General features: G+C 41.2%; 1 protein-coding gene across 1 annotated transcript in view; it reads right to left on the reverse strand.

Moving 5' to 3' along the window:
- LOC107519424 (zinc finger protein 791-like) overlaps positions 1-6,607 on the reverse strand; it is a 34,538-nt gene extending 27,931 nt beyond the window's left edge. Inside the window, exon 1 of the mRNA XM_036233865.1 lies at positions 6,439-6,607. The gene's annotated coding sequence lies outside the window, so the exon portion shown is untranslated. The remainder of the gene's footprint in view (positions 1-6,438) is intronic.
- Between the last annotated feature and the right edge of the window lie 10,979 nt (positions 6,608-17,586).

The following is a 17,586-nucleotide window of genomic DNA, read 5'->3' on the forward strand; positions in this document are numbered from 1 at the left end:
AAAAATTTTGAAAGGGCCAAGAGGAAAGTGACATGTCACATACAAAGGAACCCAATTAGGCTATAAGTGAATTTCTTATCAGAAACCTTGAAGACATGGGAGAGAGTAACATTAGATATACAAAGTGTTGAAAGGAAGAAATTGCTAAGCATGTACGCTTCACTCAGGACAGCTGTCCTTCAGAAATAAAAAAAGAAAGACTTTTGCCAACAAATGAAAGCTGAGGGAATTCATCACCCGACACCTACCGAACAAGAAATGCTATAGGGCAGGGGTCCCTAATCCCCAGACTACGAACTGATACAGGTCCATGGCCTGTCAGGAACCAGGCCACATAGCAGGAGGTGAGCGGTGAGTGAGCGAGCGAGTGAACCTTCCTCTGTATTTGTAACTGCTCCTCAGTGCTAGCATCACCGCCTCAGCTTCACCTCAGATCATCAGGCATTAGATGCTCATAGGAACACTGGTCCCTGGTGCCAAAAAAGATGTGGACTGCTGCTACAGGGAATTCTTCAAGCTGAAATTAACGTATAAAAGTAAAAACTGATCAAAGAAACTAAGAGTTGGTTGTTTGAAAAGATAAAATTAACAAAACTTTAGGAAAAAAATAAAAAATATTTAAATTAATAAAATCAGAAATAAAAGAGAAATTATACTTCACATTACAGAAATACAAAGGATCATAAGAGATTACTAGGAAAACTTATATACCAACAAATTTGATAACCTCGTAGCAGTAGATAAATTCTTATAAACATACAACCAACTAAGACTAAATCATGAAAATATAAAATCTGAACAGCTCGATAATGAGTAAGGAGATTGAATCAGTAATCAAAAACCTCCCAACAAAGTCCAGGACTAGATGGCTTCACTGATGCAGTCTACCAAACATAGAAAAAGAATTAATGCCAATCCTTCTCAAACTCTTGCAACAACTTGGAAAGGAGGGGACACTTCCAAATTCATTTTACAAGGCCAATAAAGAAAACACAAGAAAATTTTACAGGCCATATCTTTGAGGAATATAGATGTAAAAATCCTCAACAAAATACCAGGGAACTGACTCAACAACACATTAAAAGGCTTATATGACATAATCAAGTTGGATTTATCCCCAGGAAGCAAGGATGGTCCAATATATGCAAATCAATAAATGTGTTACATCAAATAAACAAAATAAAGGATAAAAATCATGTGATCATTTCAATAGATGTGGAAAAAGCATTTGATAAAATTCAACATCCTTTCATGATAAAAACTCTCAACAAATTCGGCATAGAAGGAATGTACCTCAACATAATAAAAGCCATTTATGACAAGCCCACAGCTAACACTGTAGTGAAGAATGACTTTTTCCAGAACTATGGCACCTGGAAAGGGACTCGGGAGAGGGCAGGACACTTCCTCCTGCAGGTAGACTATGCCAGAGGGCTCAGGTTTGGCATTATCATGTCTCAAGGAGGTCTTGGTAGGTGTGCTGGGCTCATGGATGCTGTTTTGAGGACTGGAGGCAGCTGGGTGGAGGGCCACATGCTAGGGGCCTGGGAGGGATTCTGTTTTCATGAAAGCACAGTACCTGGAGGGGACTGCAGCTCTAATGGCTTATAATGTAGGCCATCCAGGAGGGCAGTTTCTTGCATAGAAGTAACATTTGTAAACCAAGAATATGAAAATGACCCAGGAGATGGTGTGAGTGCTGAGAGGGACAACAGCTTTTTCTTCATGATGCCAGGGAGGAGCAGCTTCTTGTTTACCACTTTTTAGGAATTTAACCATGGTGTCAGGGTTAAATTATGTGTGGGTTAATGGCTCATCCACTTTTAAAGAGCTCCTTTTTTCAATATCTGTATGTCCTGAATAAATGTCCAGTGAATGTCCTTGGAGGAGCATGTCATTAGTGTAACGTCATACCTTGTAGAAAGCCAGATCTGAGTTGGACCTATAGTCAAAGCATCGGCAAAGCCACAATTGTCTGAGCTGCAATCTGCCAAGGGCAGAGAAGCAAACAAAGAACAGACAACTTGGCAAAGCCGTGCTGGACTATGTTGCAATCTGCTGAAGGCAGAGAAGCAAACAAAGAACAGACTGCTGCTTGTGGTTTAGCACAGATATCTGGGTACAGATAGGCCTTCTAGAGATTATTGTTGCTGTCAAGTTTCAAGCTCTGAGAACAAGACTCTCATCCCCTCCTTGACCTTAGCTGTATATAATAAACGCGCTGAGCTTGCCTTGGGGGTCACTGTATCTCCATCAGAGTGCAGTGTCTCACCTGGCCCCAGCTTTTGTATATTATGTCTGTGTGTTTTTCTTCATCCTCCATTGCCCCCACCCTCCTCAGGTTAACACTCTAGCCGTGCAGATCGTGGCAATACCTGTGCTCCTCAAGCAAGGTGGGTACAGTTCAGAGACTGTGTGAGGTGGCAGTGGTGCTGAGGCTCCCTGAGGGGAACCAGGTGAAGGTACATCATGACCCTTCAGAGGTGAAGGCCAATAGCAGCTGAGAAGCTGTTGAAACAAGCACTGTACAGCACAGACTTAGCCAAATCTGTGGTAGGAAAATGTGTGCCAGTTGCTGGGTGGATTCAGTCAGTAATTTCCTATGGCAGCAACTGGAAATAGGGGTTGATTTGATGCGACCACAGCCTCAAGGTTGCGGTAATCCACTGTGAGGTGTCATTCATTCTTTCCAGGTTGAAGAACATGCCAAATTTGGCTGTTCAAAAAAGAAGCACTGGGGTTAATCACCTTGTCACTGAATAACTTTTGGATAATATTTTTCAGTCCTTCAACTGGTTGCTTCATCCCCTGGCTTAAGATGGTTTGAATGAATCCCTCAGCTGTGCCACAGTAAGGCCACGAGTGTCGCCCCCTGTAACCCCGAGGGTCAGGGTCTTTGCTGCAATAGAGCAGAGGCTGCAGCACCCACAGCAGCAGCCACAGCAGCAGCAGGGTACTAAAGGGTCCTGGGGAGCCCTCTGGTGTTAGAACTGTGGATGAACCTGCCGCCTGCTGGCTGCCCTTCCCCATCTCTTCTCTATTTTAACTGACAGCTGTTCAGGAGCACCATCTGATGGGGCCACCTCTTGCACAGGTTGTAGTCCCTCTCTTCTATCCCCAGGCTATGTAGGGATCGACTCAGCCTCTGTCACAGCTTCTCTCTAATACACAGATTAACCCGGGTAAAGACATTCACCCAGGACCACCTGTAGGAGGGCCCTGCCCCATAAGCCTGTGCCCAAAGGCCTAGGAATTCTCAAAACTGCACACTCTGGCTGGCTGCACACAGAACTGGGGTTCACCAGGGTCAAAGCTGCCACATTGGGCAGCATAGCTCACAGCCCCAGCTCCCCAGCACCCAGAAGCCCACAGGCAGCAGAGCAGGAGAGCAGGTCAGAGCGAGACAAGATGGACCCACGGGGTGGTCACGTCAGGACATGCTGCTCATGGAGCCAGCTGTTACGGTGACCTGCAAGGTTGTCCACACGCACAGAGAAGGTGGGAAAAGACCTGTGACTCACATAAGGTCTTAGAGGAGGGCAGGGCAGTTCTCTCAAGCAGTTCTGATATGGTTCGAGGGAGCAAGGAAAGGAGCTTGGGGTTTTATTGTGGTTGGGGGTGTTAAGAAGAAATATTCAATGACACTTGTCAAAGATGGTAAAGGAGGTTTAATTCAGACCCATTTCAATAGGCAGAAACCACTGTGATGGGATTTCACAGTGGGGGGAAATGGGATTGGGTTCCACTCTGAGCACAGCAAGGGCAAGTGGGGATCACGACCAGAGAGGAGGGTGGGTGTCAGTGGATGGAAAAATCACTGAGAGAAAATCAGGGTTAGGGGTTCCTGCTACGGACAGGCCAGGGGCTCAGATGTCACCTGATGGTGCAGGAGATGGAACCCAGATATGGAGGAGATAAGACAGGAGGGGGTTCTGGTTCACATGACTCCAGGGCTCCTGCTGAAACTGGATTTTATAAGGACATGCAACGAGATAGGCCTGGGAAAAGGTTCAGGAGCCTGAGTAAAGTCGTTCATGCAAAGAATCTTTGTCAGGGGTGGGTCAGGGCCAGAGTTCTGTTCACAGACAGGGAGTGTGCAGTTGGAACCTGAAGCCAGTGCAAGAAGGATGCATGCAGGGAAGGGGGAGGGGGCTTAAGCTGCAGCAAATATTGAACAATGTGGAGTGTGACTGCTCATTGCAAGGACAAACATGGGTAAGGAAAATATGCATTTGCAATGGCTTGTCTTTCTATAAAGAAATACTAACAGGAGCTCAAGATATGATCAAAACTGTGTACTTTGGGCTAGCCTAAAAGAACTGGAGAGGCCTGGATGTATGGGCAGTGAGTCTTCCTAAGTCAGACTTTTCTTACAGATTTATTTAAAAGAGAAATTTATACAACCATGTTTACTATCTACCAGTCCTTCTTTAACTTTTGTACATAGGAACATATTCTAAGATTTCATTCCTTTAAATACTAAATGTTACTAAAGTGCAACCTATACAAAATGAAAATTTTCAAATCTCTTGCTAACTAAAAGGACAAATTGCATCCTAGTTTGTCCTTCCCCTACATCTCACATGGGGGCATTTTCAGGGATAAGTAGCATACTACAATGCAATAGGTTTTTGAGGTTAGCTCCTTGAATGTGGTAGGATTTTCAGATTTACATAAGCTTTGATTTATTTTCCGCACATCAATTAAAATAAAAATTTAATTACTTTAACTTTTTAAATTTCAATGCACAAACACTGATATAAAAATAAAAAATGGATCTGAAAACAAACACTATCATCTCACATCTCAAGGTTCTCTTGTCTAAAAGAAACAAAAATCTATTTAGATGCACAATTTTCTTGTCTTACTGACATCGTCTCTCTCAACCTACATTTTTAAGCTCAAGAAACTAAAAATGCTATTTCTCTCACAGGGAAATAAATGACAAAGTGCTCAGGGAACTAGAGGCAAAGGGCTGCCCTGTCCAGCTGATAAAAAGATCCAAAGGAAAGAAATGCAAGTCCTAGAATCAGCTTAGATGAGTAGCCTGCTTCCCAGGGGACAGAGAGAAAGCCACTTTCAGGAGGTCCCACATTCCAGACTCTCTGTATTTAGACAGAATCCCTGGCATGGGTCAGTCCCTGGGGAAGGAGGGGAGGGGCTCTTGAGTTGCCCCAGGAATGAACTCTGGGAGCCCAACACCCTCCTCTCCCCGGCTTCATGTCATAGTGAGGAAATGCTCCCTTGGACTTAAGGTAAAGGGTCTGATCAAACAAACTTCCAATTCACGAACCCTAACCAAGGACACAGAACTGATTTTCACAGACTTTCTCCATGCACAAATTACATTCTGAGTGCACCTACACTGTGGGTGCATAACTCCTACCTGTGTCTAAAGACAGGCCCAGGGGAACCACAGCTAAAATCTGAGTAAAGGTGTCACTCTCCCACGTGCACCTGCATCCCCAGCTTTCCAGGGCTGTGGCTTCTCTCAGTGTAAAGGCTCCTCCATAGAGGGGGTGAGCAGGTAGGACACCTGCAGGGGGAGGCTCCCCAGGGAAAACTACTGGGCCTTCAAGTGCTTCCCTAACACTCAAGAAAGCATTAGCTTAGATACATTGCCCTCAGGTCTTTAGGGACCACTGGAGTTGCTTTGGGACATTTTGATATTTTAAATGACAAAAACCCAGCGTATGATCAATGCATCCAAGTCACATAATTCCAACGTTTATTGGGAAAGATAGGAAGAAAAAGGGTCTTTTACAAGTCGAATTAGAAAATCTCTAATAGGTATTCTTTTCAGAAAAAGCTATCCATTATTTATAGAGGGAAAGTAATTGGTTTGTAAATAACTACTCACACTTGAACACTTCTGCTCTTCAAGGCTAAATCCGAAATCTGGAGTTTTATTTGCAAACACCCACAGCAAAAAACAGACCTCAGGACTTATTACACATGTTCAGGGGAAGAAAGAGTGAAAGAAGAATTCTACACCAATGGAATTGATTTGAGACCCTGCTTCCCAAACATTTGGAAAACTCAGAAGAGAACTAGCAAGAAAGGAGGGACTGGGGACCCTAAAGAGCACAGCTCCTCCCACGTAGGAATCACACAGAATGAGTCACGACTGTCCACCGATGCCCCTCCCTATGGTCACCCGCACCATCTGGGGATGCGGGGCTGCGGGCGCAGAACTGCCAGAGAGGCTCCTGGGCGGGACGGAAGTCGCTTCTCTCAGTGACAGGACAGGACGCCCAGTCCGGGTTGCCCGCTCAGTCTCCACGCTGCGCGCGGGAGCGGACTGAGGTCCCGGCGGCGAATGCGAGGAACCCGGCTCCGCAGAGTCCGAAGATAACCGTGGGGAGACCAGATCCGGTAATAGCCGGTTGCGACCAGCCCCTGATCCCCGTCCTGAGACACCTAGCTCCCAACACTCACCGTTTCTTGGCTTCTGGGGTCCCCCGGCGTCGTCCTTTCAGCCGGAGTTGGTCACAGCTGACTAACGCTGGAGCGGAGACACCTGAGGGGTTAACCTCAGGTGACCGCAATACCCTCTGAAGCCAGGAGCTTCTGGGGGTTTTGGTGATCCATGCCCCACCCATTTGCCTTGCTGTCTCCTTGATTGGACAGTTGCCCCGCCTCCCTTCCTTTTCCTGAGTGGGTGGGTAGGGAGATTTCAGGTGGCTGTGCAGAACTAGCTCCTGTAGGTGGGCGAGGCTGCCAGTGAAATCTGCTTTTTAAAAATTTTTAACTTTTTGTTAGCATTTTAATCCTTTATTAATCAACCTTTCCTCCTATTTGTTTTTTTAAAACTTTATTTGCAATTACAGTTGAATAAATTCAATATTATTTTACATTAGTTTCAGGTGTATAAAATAGTGGGTAGACATTTATAGAAATTATAAAGTGATCCTCTCATAAGCCTGGTACCCACTGGCTCTGTACATGGTTACAATATTATTGACTATATTCACTATTCAGTATTTTACATTTCCATAACTATTTTGTAACTACCAATTTATACTTCTAATCTACTCACCTTTTTCATGCAGCCCCCAACTCCCCTCTCATTTGACAACCACCAGTTTGTTCTCTGTATCTATATTTCTTAAAAATATATTTTTTTCAATTACAGGTGATAGTCAATATTATATTATATTAGTTTCAGGTGTACAGCATAGTGGTTAGACGTTTATATAATCATGAGTTCATTTGTTTTGTTTATTTTGTTATTTAGATTCCACATATAAGTGAAATCATATGGTATTTTCTTTCACTGTCCGACTTATTCCACTTAGCATAATACCCTCTAAGTCTATTCATGTTGTCATAAATGGTACGATTTCATTCTTTATTTTGGCTGAGTAATATTGTCCATTGTGCATATGTGCCACCTCTTCTTTATCCAATAGTCTATTGATGTGCACTTAGGTTGCTTTCCTATCTTGGGTATTGTAAATAATGCTGCAATGAACATAGGAGTGCATATATTTTTTTGAAGTAATGTTTTGGATTTCTTGGGATAAATGCCCAAAGTGTAATTGCTGGGTCATATGGTAGTTCTATTTTTAATTTTTTGAGGAATCTCAATACTGTTTTCCGTAGTGGCTGCACTAATTTGCAATCCCGCCAACAGTGCGTGAGGGTTCCCTTTTCTCCACATCCTTACCAACACTTGTTTGTCCATTTATTCATGATAGCCATTCTGACAGCTGTGAGGTGAAATGTCACTGTGGTTTAATTTGCATTTCTCTGATGATTAGTGACGGTATCTTTTCACATGTTTATTGACCATCTGTCTGTCCTCTTTGGTGAAATGTCTATTCAGGACCTCTGCCCATCTTTTAATCGGATTGTGTGTTTTCTTGGTGTTGTGTTGTATGAGTTCTTTATAAATTTTGTATATTAGCCTCTTATCAAATGTATTATTGGTGAATATCTTCTCCCAATCAGTAGGTTGCCTTTTCGTTTTGTTGATGGTTTCCTTTGCTGTGCAAAAACTTCTTAGTTTGAGGTAGTCTCATTTGTTAATTTTTTCTTTTGTTTCCCTTGTCTGACAAGATATACCAGAAAGAAATATCACTAAGAGCAATGTCAGAAAGTTCACTGCCTATGTTTTCTTCTAAGAATTTTATGGTTATGGGTCTTACGGTTAAGTTTTAAATCTATTTTGAATTTATTTTTGTATATAGTGTGAGAAGGTGGTTTAGTTTCATTGTTTTGCATGTATTTGTCTAGTTTCCCCAACACCATGTATTGAACAGACTATCTTTATCCCATTGTATATTCTTGCCTTCTTTGTCACAAATTAATTAACCATATAGGTGTGGATTTATTTCTGGGCTCTCTATTCTGTTCCATTGAACTATGTGTCTGTTTTTATGTTAGTACATGGTATTTTGATTACTGTAGTCTTGAAGTATAGTGTGATATTAGGTAGTGTGATATCTACAACTTTGTTCTTCTTTCTCAAGATCGTTGTAGCTATTTGGGGTCTTAAGTGGTTCCATATAAATTTTAGGGTTATTTGTACTAGTTCTGTGAAAAATGCTATTGGTATTTTGATAGGGATTGCATTAAATTCATACATTGCTTTGGGTAGTATGGACATTTTAACACTATAAATCCTTCCTATTCATGAGCATGGTATATGGTTTTATTTATTTGTATTTTCTTCAATGTCTTATAGTTTTCTGAGTTAGGTCTTTTACTTCCTTGGTTAAATTTATTTCTAGATTTTTTTGTTAATGGAATTGTAAACAGGATTTTAAAAATTCTCTTTTCGATAGTTTATTTGTCTATAAAAATACAACCAACTTCTGTGTTAATTTTGTATCCAGCTACTTTATTGCATTCATTTATCAGTTCTAATAGTTTTTGTGGACTCTAGGATCCTCTCTCTATATAATATCACGTCATCTGCAAATTCTGCTAGTTGTACTTCTTCCTCTCCAATTTGGATGGCTTTTTTTTTCTTGTCTGACTGCTGTGGCTAGGACTTCCAATGCATGTTCAATAAAGTGGTGAAAGTGGACACCTTTGTCTTGATCCTCACCTTAAAGAAAAAGCCTTTCACCATTGACTATGATATAAGCTATGAGTGTGTCGTGTATGGACTCCATCAGATGTGGCGGCAACATACTGTCTATGAAGTATATGAACTCCCTTGTCACTCATGTGCTCCCAAGTGACTCCCAAAGTGGCCCGTGTGTCTAGAAAAGAGATGACCTCCTTAGAACAAATTATATTAATATGAAGGAAACAACGTTCCTTCTGTAAATTGGATATTCAAGAATAGCTAATTCTTTAAAAATTATTTTTAAATTTAGTTTCAAGTACACCGTACATTAATTAGATAACTATATAGTTCATAACACGATCCCCCCAATTGCACACTCCTTCCCCTGACCCGCCGCCTCGCCAATGTATTAATGCTAACTGCATTCCCTATGCCGTGCTCCCCATCCCTGTGACCATCCATCAGCTACTAATTATACTTCTTTAGCTCTTCATCCCATTGTCCCAGTCCCTCAACCCCGCCTCAACCTCTGTCTGTCACCAAATTGTTCACTATATTTGTGAGTCTGTGTTTTGATTAGTTTGTTCTTTTTATTCCTTAGATTCTGCATATAAGTGAAGTCATATAGTGTTTATCTTTGTTTGACTTAATACCTTCTAGGTCCATCAGAGCAATATCTTTTTCTGTCTCCTTCCTTTTCACATGTAGGGGTCTTGTTTTTTTATTTTTTTAGCCACTCCATCTTTTGGTTGGAGCACTTATTTTTTTCCATTTAAGGTACTTATCGATAGGAATGTAGTTGTTACCATTCTTTATTCCTGTTTTTGATACATGTTTTTTTCTTCTTAAAGAAGTCCCTTCAATGTTTCCTGTAATACTGGCTTAGTGGTGATAAGTTCCTTTAGCTTATTTTTGTCTGGGAAGCTCTTTATCTGTCCTTTAACTCTAAATGATAGCTTTGCTGGATAAATTGTTCTTGGTTGTATATCCTGGGTCTTCATCCTGTCGAATATTTTTTGATAAGCCCTTCTGTCCTGCATAGTTTCTTTCGAGAAATCAGCTGCCAGTCTTATGGGTGTTCCCTTATAAGTAATCATTTTTTTTTCTTGCTGCTTTTAATATTTTGTCTTTGTATTTAAACTTTGGCATTTTAATTATGATGTGTCTTGGTGTGGGCCTCTTTAGATCCCTGATTTTTGGAATATTCTGTGCTTCCTGGGGTTTTATGTCCATTTCTTTAACCAGGTTAGGGAAGTTTTTCATCATTATTTCTTCAAACGGCTAGCTGTTAAATGTCTTGATTTTCTTCAGTTATGCTGATCAGATGAATATTTGGAGCCTTAATAGTGTCTCATATACTTCTTAAATTGTTTTTATGGTGTTGGTATCTTTTTTCTTGCCATTCTGATTGAGTGTCCTGATTGGCTGTCCTGTCCTCTAGATAGGGCATTTGATCCTTTTCTTTATTCACTTTGTTTATTCCTTTGTTTATTCCATTTAATATACTGCTCATCTCAGACAATGTGTTCTTCATTTCAGACTGGTTCCCTTTTATAATTTCCATTTGCATTTTTAGGTTTTTTTTTATCTCTTTGTTGAAGTTCTCACTGAATTTATCTACACTTCCCAAAAGTTCATTGAGCATCTTTATAACCAGTGTTTTGAACTCTACATCTGTTAGATTACTTGACTCTGTTATATTTGGATCTCTGTTCTCTTCTCTCATATGGTTTATGCTTCTTTGTCCTCACATTTTGGCTGCCTTTCCATGTCTGTTTTCATGTACTAAGCAAAGCTCCTAATTGTCCTGGCCTTAATTAGTGTGGATTTGTGAAGTAAGTGTCCAGTGGCACAGACCTGAGAGGGGTTCACCTGCAGGACAAACTTAGCCCCAGCTTCTACCCCTCTGGGGCCACCTGTTAAAATTCAGCAAGCAATCCACAGATGATGTGCTTATGGTTGCCTCAAAAGGCCACACCAGAAACTGAGGCTTCCTCCACTGTGAGTCTCAGCAAGGAGAACCTGACCTAGATGTGGCTTGGGTGGGGCTGTGAGTTGGGGGAGGGGAGTTTTCAGGGAATCCTCTAGGCAGAGCGACCTCTGTTATCTAGTTTGATGATGTCACAGCAATGGCGGCACACTGGTAGTCAGGGAGGGCTCAGCAGGGAACAATGGATACTGCTGGCACCTCTGTGCCTAGCGAGTCTTGCCTTGGCCCTCACTCTGGCAATGTCTCTCTGAAAGTAACCTGGTGCCCTCTGCACACAGCTGAATCAGCACTGGTGCTCAGAGCAAGCAGGTCTGTCACCACAAAAATCTGCTCCTGTACATAGTCCTTTCAAGAAGTGTCTGCTGCTGCTGTTGCTGCTGTAGCCTCCATCTCATTCAGTAGCTTGGGACCAAGCAGGCCCATATCATCGCTCCATCCTACCTTCTGCCATTGCAGGGTGTTTTCTTGGACTTATCCCTAGTTGTATGGCTTGTTCCTGTAGATCCCAGGTGATTTTTCTGTGCGGCAGCTCCTTGTTTCCATCACAACTTTGATTCGGTCACCAGAGGGATGAACAGAGCCTCTATCATCTACGCCATTTTGTTCTCTCTCCAACTACCAATACTTTTTTAACAAGAAGCCTCTATTCAGTAAACCTGAGGGGTCCCGAGTTCACGATCCAGGGCAAAATGTGAAGTCAGCTGTGGAGGGTCATCAGCAAAGGCCTTGAAAGGGGCTACACTTACAATAAAACTCAGTTCCAGCCGCACTCCTCTAATTGTGTGCGGCAAGAACAGTTTCTGGTACAAAAAACTCCTGGCATAGCTGAGTCCACCATGAGTGGGTTAGAGACACTGGGGTGTGTAATAGGAGACTGCTAAAGCCACTTTAATAAAGGGGTGTTGGGAGGAGATGATAAGGGAGTGACTGGTACTTGGACAACTTTTTCAGTAATTTGTTTTCCCACCCAATGTCAGTATATATTTAAGTATTGTGTGAAAGTAAGCAAGCAGATCTCATAAATATGTGACAGCTGTGGACGATGGAATGTGCCCATGACAGGTTCTGCCAACTGCTTCTGTCACCCTCTCAGCTCAGATGCCTGGTGTTGACTTACAGATTGTTCCAGAGTGGGGCGTGCGTGGATTTCCAAAGATGTTTCCAAGGAAGCAGGCGCAAGTTGGCTTGGGCTGGGAAGCAGAGAGCTGGAAATATGCTATGGAGGTGATGAAAGGAATGATGTTGACGCCCGTGACTGAGGATGTCCTCAGGCAGATCCCTACTTGGTATACACCTTTATTTTTCAGAGCCACAGCGCATCCAGAGATCTGTCCGAGGAGCCTAACTTAAACTGCAGGACAGATTCTGGGAGCCCTCCCACTTCACTCCTAGTTACGTGCCTGACATGAGGGCAGTGCAGCCCTGGAGGGTGTTAATTAAGACAGTGCTGCAAGAAAGGTCTGGTAAGGACTAAATTCTTCCTTGCAGACCTTCAATTCTTTCCAAGAGCGATCATTCAGTTGTGGAAAGGAGTGTTAAATACGTAAAAATCAAGATTCGGGAGAGTTTAACATTCTCCCGGCATATGAAAGTGAGTGTTATTCATTTCTATTAATTATGTGTGTGTGTGTGTGTACTTATAAATTAAGTGTACTTGTGAGTTTTCACAAATGTATAGAAATACTGCCATCAAAAGATGGAAAATATGCCATCACTCCGAGAGTACACTCTGTGGTGCCCAAGTGAATGAAATCCCTCTACAATGTTACTTGACTCTAAAAAAATGTGAGATTTAATTTCCTTTTCCCTCTAATAAAAATGAAGCTTTTTTTTTTTTTTGATATATCTCGCAGCCTTCCAGGAAATGTGCTGGAGTCTAAGCATATAAAAATGAATCCTGTGAACAGTATAATGAGCTGTGGGGCTGTGTGGATCATTGAAACAAGAGGCTTCCAGCTGCTCATGTAAGAAAAATACAGTAAAAATTTTCCATCAGTTCCATTAAACTCAATTAGGATATTACTCAAAATGATACCCTCTCTCTGCAACTCACTTCTGTTATTCCTTGGATGACTGCCTTTACACATCCATACCTGTTTGTGGTGTTTCCACTGAGGAATCACAGGGGACCTGTGCAGGTATCGCCCTGCACGTAAGGCAAACTCAGGATGGGCTAGAATGGTGCCGATGAATGTAACTCTTTCTCTGATTGGGAGGACTCCATGGTGCAGTGGGATAGACATGTGTCACTCAGTGTTTGCAGCAGCCTGATGGAAATGCCAAATACTGTAACATTTTAAATATTTAAGGATCAGTGAAAATCCTCTCAAATGACATTAAACAGAAAGACACCACAAATATCTGTGGCCAAAATCAATAGGATATCTCAAGTTCCGGAAAACAATGTCCAAACTCATGAACACAGGTTATATACAAAATATATGTAAATTGCATACATAAAAATGAACCATATGCCTGTATCTTTCTCTCTATGGTGAATCTTTACTGTTAATCAACGAAAGCAGGACATTGCCGTCCTCTAACTCCACAACCAAGTAGTTCCTGAAACAGTAGTTAAGATGCACTACGCGCTCAAAATACAAGTGATCAGTGATGACATCTTCACTCACGGAGGCTCCTACCCTCACAGGAAAAAAAAGAAAAAAAAACGCACCCAGCCTCCCTATTGTATTGCATGTTTTTACTTGTCTTCAGAGCCCTTATTGCTAACCTACAAAGTTTGCCATTTGTTAACCATCTCTCCTTTCCCACAAAAATATAAGTACCAGGTCTGCAAGAAAAAGTTTATCTCATGTCACTGTATCCAAATCCTACAGTTCCTGGATTGTGCTAAATCGGGTACGATGACCCTAAAATGCCTGGTAATGAGGGATTTGGAAACATTAACACCAAGAGTGTAATTTTGAGCGAGAAAGGGTCGACTGGACCTGTGGTTCTGTCTTTTCCCCTTGCTAGGTTTGCGTGCTTTCACAATTTACCTAAACTGAGAGACCTCAGTTGAGTCACAAAGCTGGTATTAAAAATATCAGGCAATGAGTTTCTACATTTATAGGTACTTTATGGTGAACAGTGTAATACACTACAGGAAATCCATCAGTGTTCAGATGATAGGTACTAACAGCATAAGCCATTTTAGAGGACTGTGAGCTGGCCTGCAATCATGGCAAGGCCAAGTCTTACCCTTTGAAGAGAAAGAGGTCACATAACACCTTCATCAAAGGTAGTCAGTGATCGTGATGCACCAAGACTAAAAGAAATACGTTTCGTAACTATGTCTCAAAAAATGGTAAAAGTGATCATTCTAAATCACAAAATGACCAACATTACCCTCTTCTTACTTATATGACTGACTGGGGCTTCTTACACATTAAGTTTAGTGCCACTACATTGTTTTTGACTTCTAAAAAACAAGGTTTATGATTACCAATAAAATAAGTTTAATTTCTCATGATGTTTAATATACAAAAACTTCTTGATGCCTTCAATAGGGATCAAAGTATCCTACAAAAGCCAAATCCTATGAAGGTCCTGAACAACCTTTTATGTTATCACCCCATGATTATGTGTACTTTATGGTCATTCTTATTATAATTCATTACACCCCTCTTTTTGATTTCAAGCAAGCTCCTGTGGGTCACTGGCAAGAGGACACTGAAAAGAAAACATGATTTAAGGTTTTGTTATTAAGATTGAATGGCAATTAGTGTCATTATAGTGACAAAGATTATAACTATAAAAAATAGGACATAAGAGGATTGGGGTGGGGGCGAGGCGATAAGTCCTGGTGGCTACTGGAGGTGGCTGGTGGGGACCCGAGCTTCGAGGGAGAGAGGCCTTTGAAGTGACATTGAAAATGGGTGATTCTGGAGTTCGGAGAAACATGGCAGAGTAAGAGGCATCCTCAGATCGCTCCCCTTGAAATAACAATAAGGTGGACATCTAAAACTCAACGAAAAACACCGAAACTGCTCACCAGCACGTCTGATCCTGAGATCTGCACATAGGAACTACTACAGATCAGAACCCCAAGTGTCGGGTGGTAGACTGGGAAAAATAAAGAAGCTACTTCTTGAAGCCGCAGGAGCTTCCTGTAGCAGGAGGGGAAGGGGAGAAAGTGCAGTGAGTTACCTAAATAGCTGTGCCTGTGAGTGCTTTGAGCTCCATGCTGCCATCAGCAGCCCCAGTCCTCAGGGTAGAAAGCAGAGAAGTGAAAGAGCAGAGACACGATAGTTGATTTTTAACATCCACGGTTGCAAAACCGAGACTGAGCTGCAGTCCCCCACCCCCAATTCAGACACTCCTAGTCTGATCACCACGGAGCTCCAGGGAAATCTGAGGAAATGCTACTGAAACTGTCGCTAACACTGACAGGGACTGAGACTGAGAGTAGTGAATGAGATTAAACATCTATAAGGAAAAAAAGGCATTGTTAAGGCTTTACATAAAGCAGGGATCCAAGAGGCTTACGTGCCACCTACTGGAAACAAAAAGAAAAGTGCCCTTCTTTGCAATAGACTAAATAGAAACCATTATATAATAAATTTTATTTCTGGGGAGAAAAAGCTGAATACACTTCCATTAATGCCCAGGGGGAGAAATAGTCCATTAAACACCATGAACAACCAAGGTGACAAGGCATCTCAGAAAGAAAGAGAAAACTATCCAGAAAATAAACTTACAGACATAGAAATATGTGACTTAAATGACAGAATTCAGGATGGTTCTTCTGAAAAAACTCAGTGAGTTCTGAAATGAGTCATATCAAGAATTTCAGGATTTAAAAAAAACAACTAGATGAGCAGAGCAAGGAGAATGAAACCCTCAAAAAGAACAGAATATAACTTCTGGAGATAAAAAGCACACTGCAACAGCTGAAAAATGAAATGGAAAGCTTGGGAAATAGAGATGACCAAATGGAAGAGAGGATCAGTGATACTGAAGACAGAAATCTAGAAATAAATCAGAAGGAAGAAGAGAGAACCTGAAGAATGAAAAATAATGAAAGAGAAATTTGAGAACTAGCTGATACCCTCAGGAGAGGAAACAAGAATAATGGGCATTCTGAAGGGGAGGAAAAGGAGCAGGCACTAGAAAGCATTTTCAGACAAGTAGTTGATGAGAATTTCCCAAATTTAAGGAATGAGCTGGAGCTTGGAATTCAAGAAATGAACAGAACATCCAATTATCTCAACCTCAAAAGGCCTTCACCAAGATACATGGTATTGAAATGATCAAAAATCAACAATGAAGACAAAATTCTCAGGGCACCTAGGGAGAAGAAGACAGTACTTATAAAGGAAAACCCATTAGATTATCGATGGACATCTCAGCACAGACCTTACAAGCCAGAAAGGAGTGGAATTGAATTTTCAAAATATTGAGTGAGAGGAACAACCAGCTTAGAATAATGTATCCAGCTACATTCTCCTTTAGATGTGAAGGAGAAATAAAGACCTTTCCAGACATATAAAAATTGAGGGAATTCACCACTGCAAGGCTTGCATTACAGGAAATACTGAGTCAGCTCACCTAAAACAGAATGACCAAAAAAAAAAAGTTAGGAGTAAAGTCACTATCAGGCAAATAGAAGCAGAGGAGTACAACCCTTACTAAGAATAGAGCATTATAAGCTTAAACAATAAGAAGAGAATTGCTATAGCAAGATGGTAATGAATGTACAGCACATATGGGGCAAACTGAGACGATGATGACTGTAAAGATCTAGATTTGCAAAAGGGAATAGATATAAGGTACATGCAAAAGAAAATGGATGACTGTGTGTGTATGTATATGTGTGTGTGTGTGTGTGTGTGTGTATAAAAATATATAACTATCCTTTTCATATTTGTAATGGTAACCACACACCAAAGATTCAGAACTGAAGTATGTAACATAAAACAAGAAGAATCTGAGGGAAAATTCAGAGAAGCCAATCAAAATTAAAAAACCCAGAAACACAAGGACAAAGGAGCAATGGAAACACTGATCTACCAGAAAGCAAAAGATAAAATGGCTATTAGAAGACCTCATTATTCAATAATCACCCTAAATGTAAAGGAACTGAACTCACCAATAAAAAGGCACAGAGTTGCAGAATGGGTCAAAAAACAAAACCCAACCATATGCTGCCTCCAGGAGACACATCTCAGCTCCAAAGATAAATATAGACTCAAAGTGAAAGGGTGGAAAATGATATTTCAAGCAAATGGCATTCAGAGAAAAGTGGAAGTAGTGGTACTAATATCAGACGACATAGACTTAAAAATAAAAAAAGTAAAGAAAGATACTGAGGGACACTTCATAATGATAAAGGAAATCATGCACCAAGAAGACATAACACTTATTAATACCTATGCTTCCAATCAGGGAGCCCTGAAATATGTAAAGCAATTATTAACAGAACTAAAGGGAGAAACAGACTAAAACACTACCATAGTAGGGGATCTAAATACCCCACTGTTGGATATGGACAGATCATCCAAACAGAAAATCAATAAGGAAATAACATCCTTAAATGACACATTAGACCAACTGGACATCATTGACATTTACAGAG

This window comes from Rousettus aegyptiacus, unplaced genomic scaffold (assembly GCF_014176215.1).
Source record: "Rousettus aegyptiacus isolate mRouAeg1 unplaced genomic scaffold, mRouAeg1.p scaffold_m13_p_16, whole genome shotgun sequence".
Classification (NCBI taxonomy): domain Eukaryota; kingdom Metazoa; phylum Chordata; class Mammalia; order Chiroptera; family Pteropodidae; genus Rousettus; species Rousettus aegyptiacus.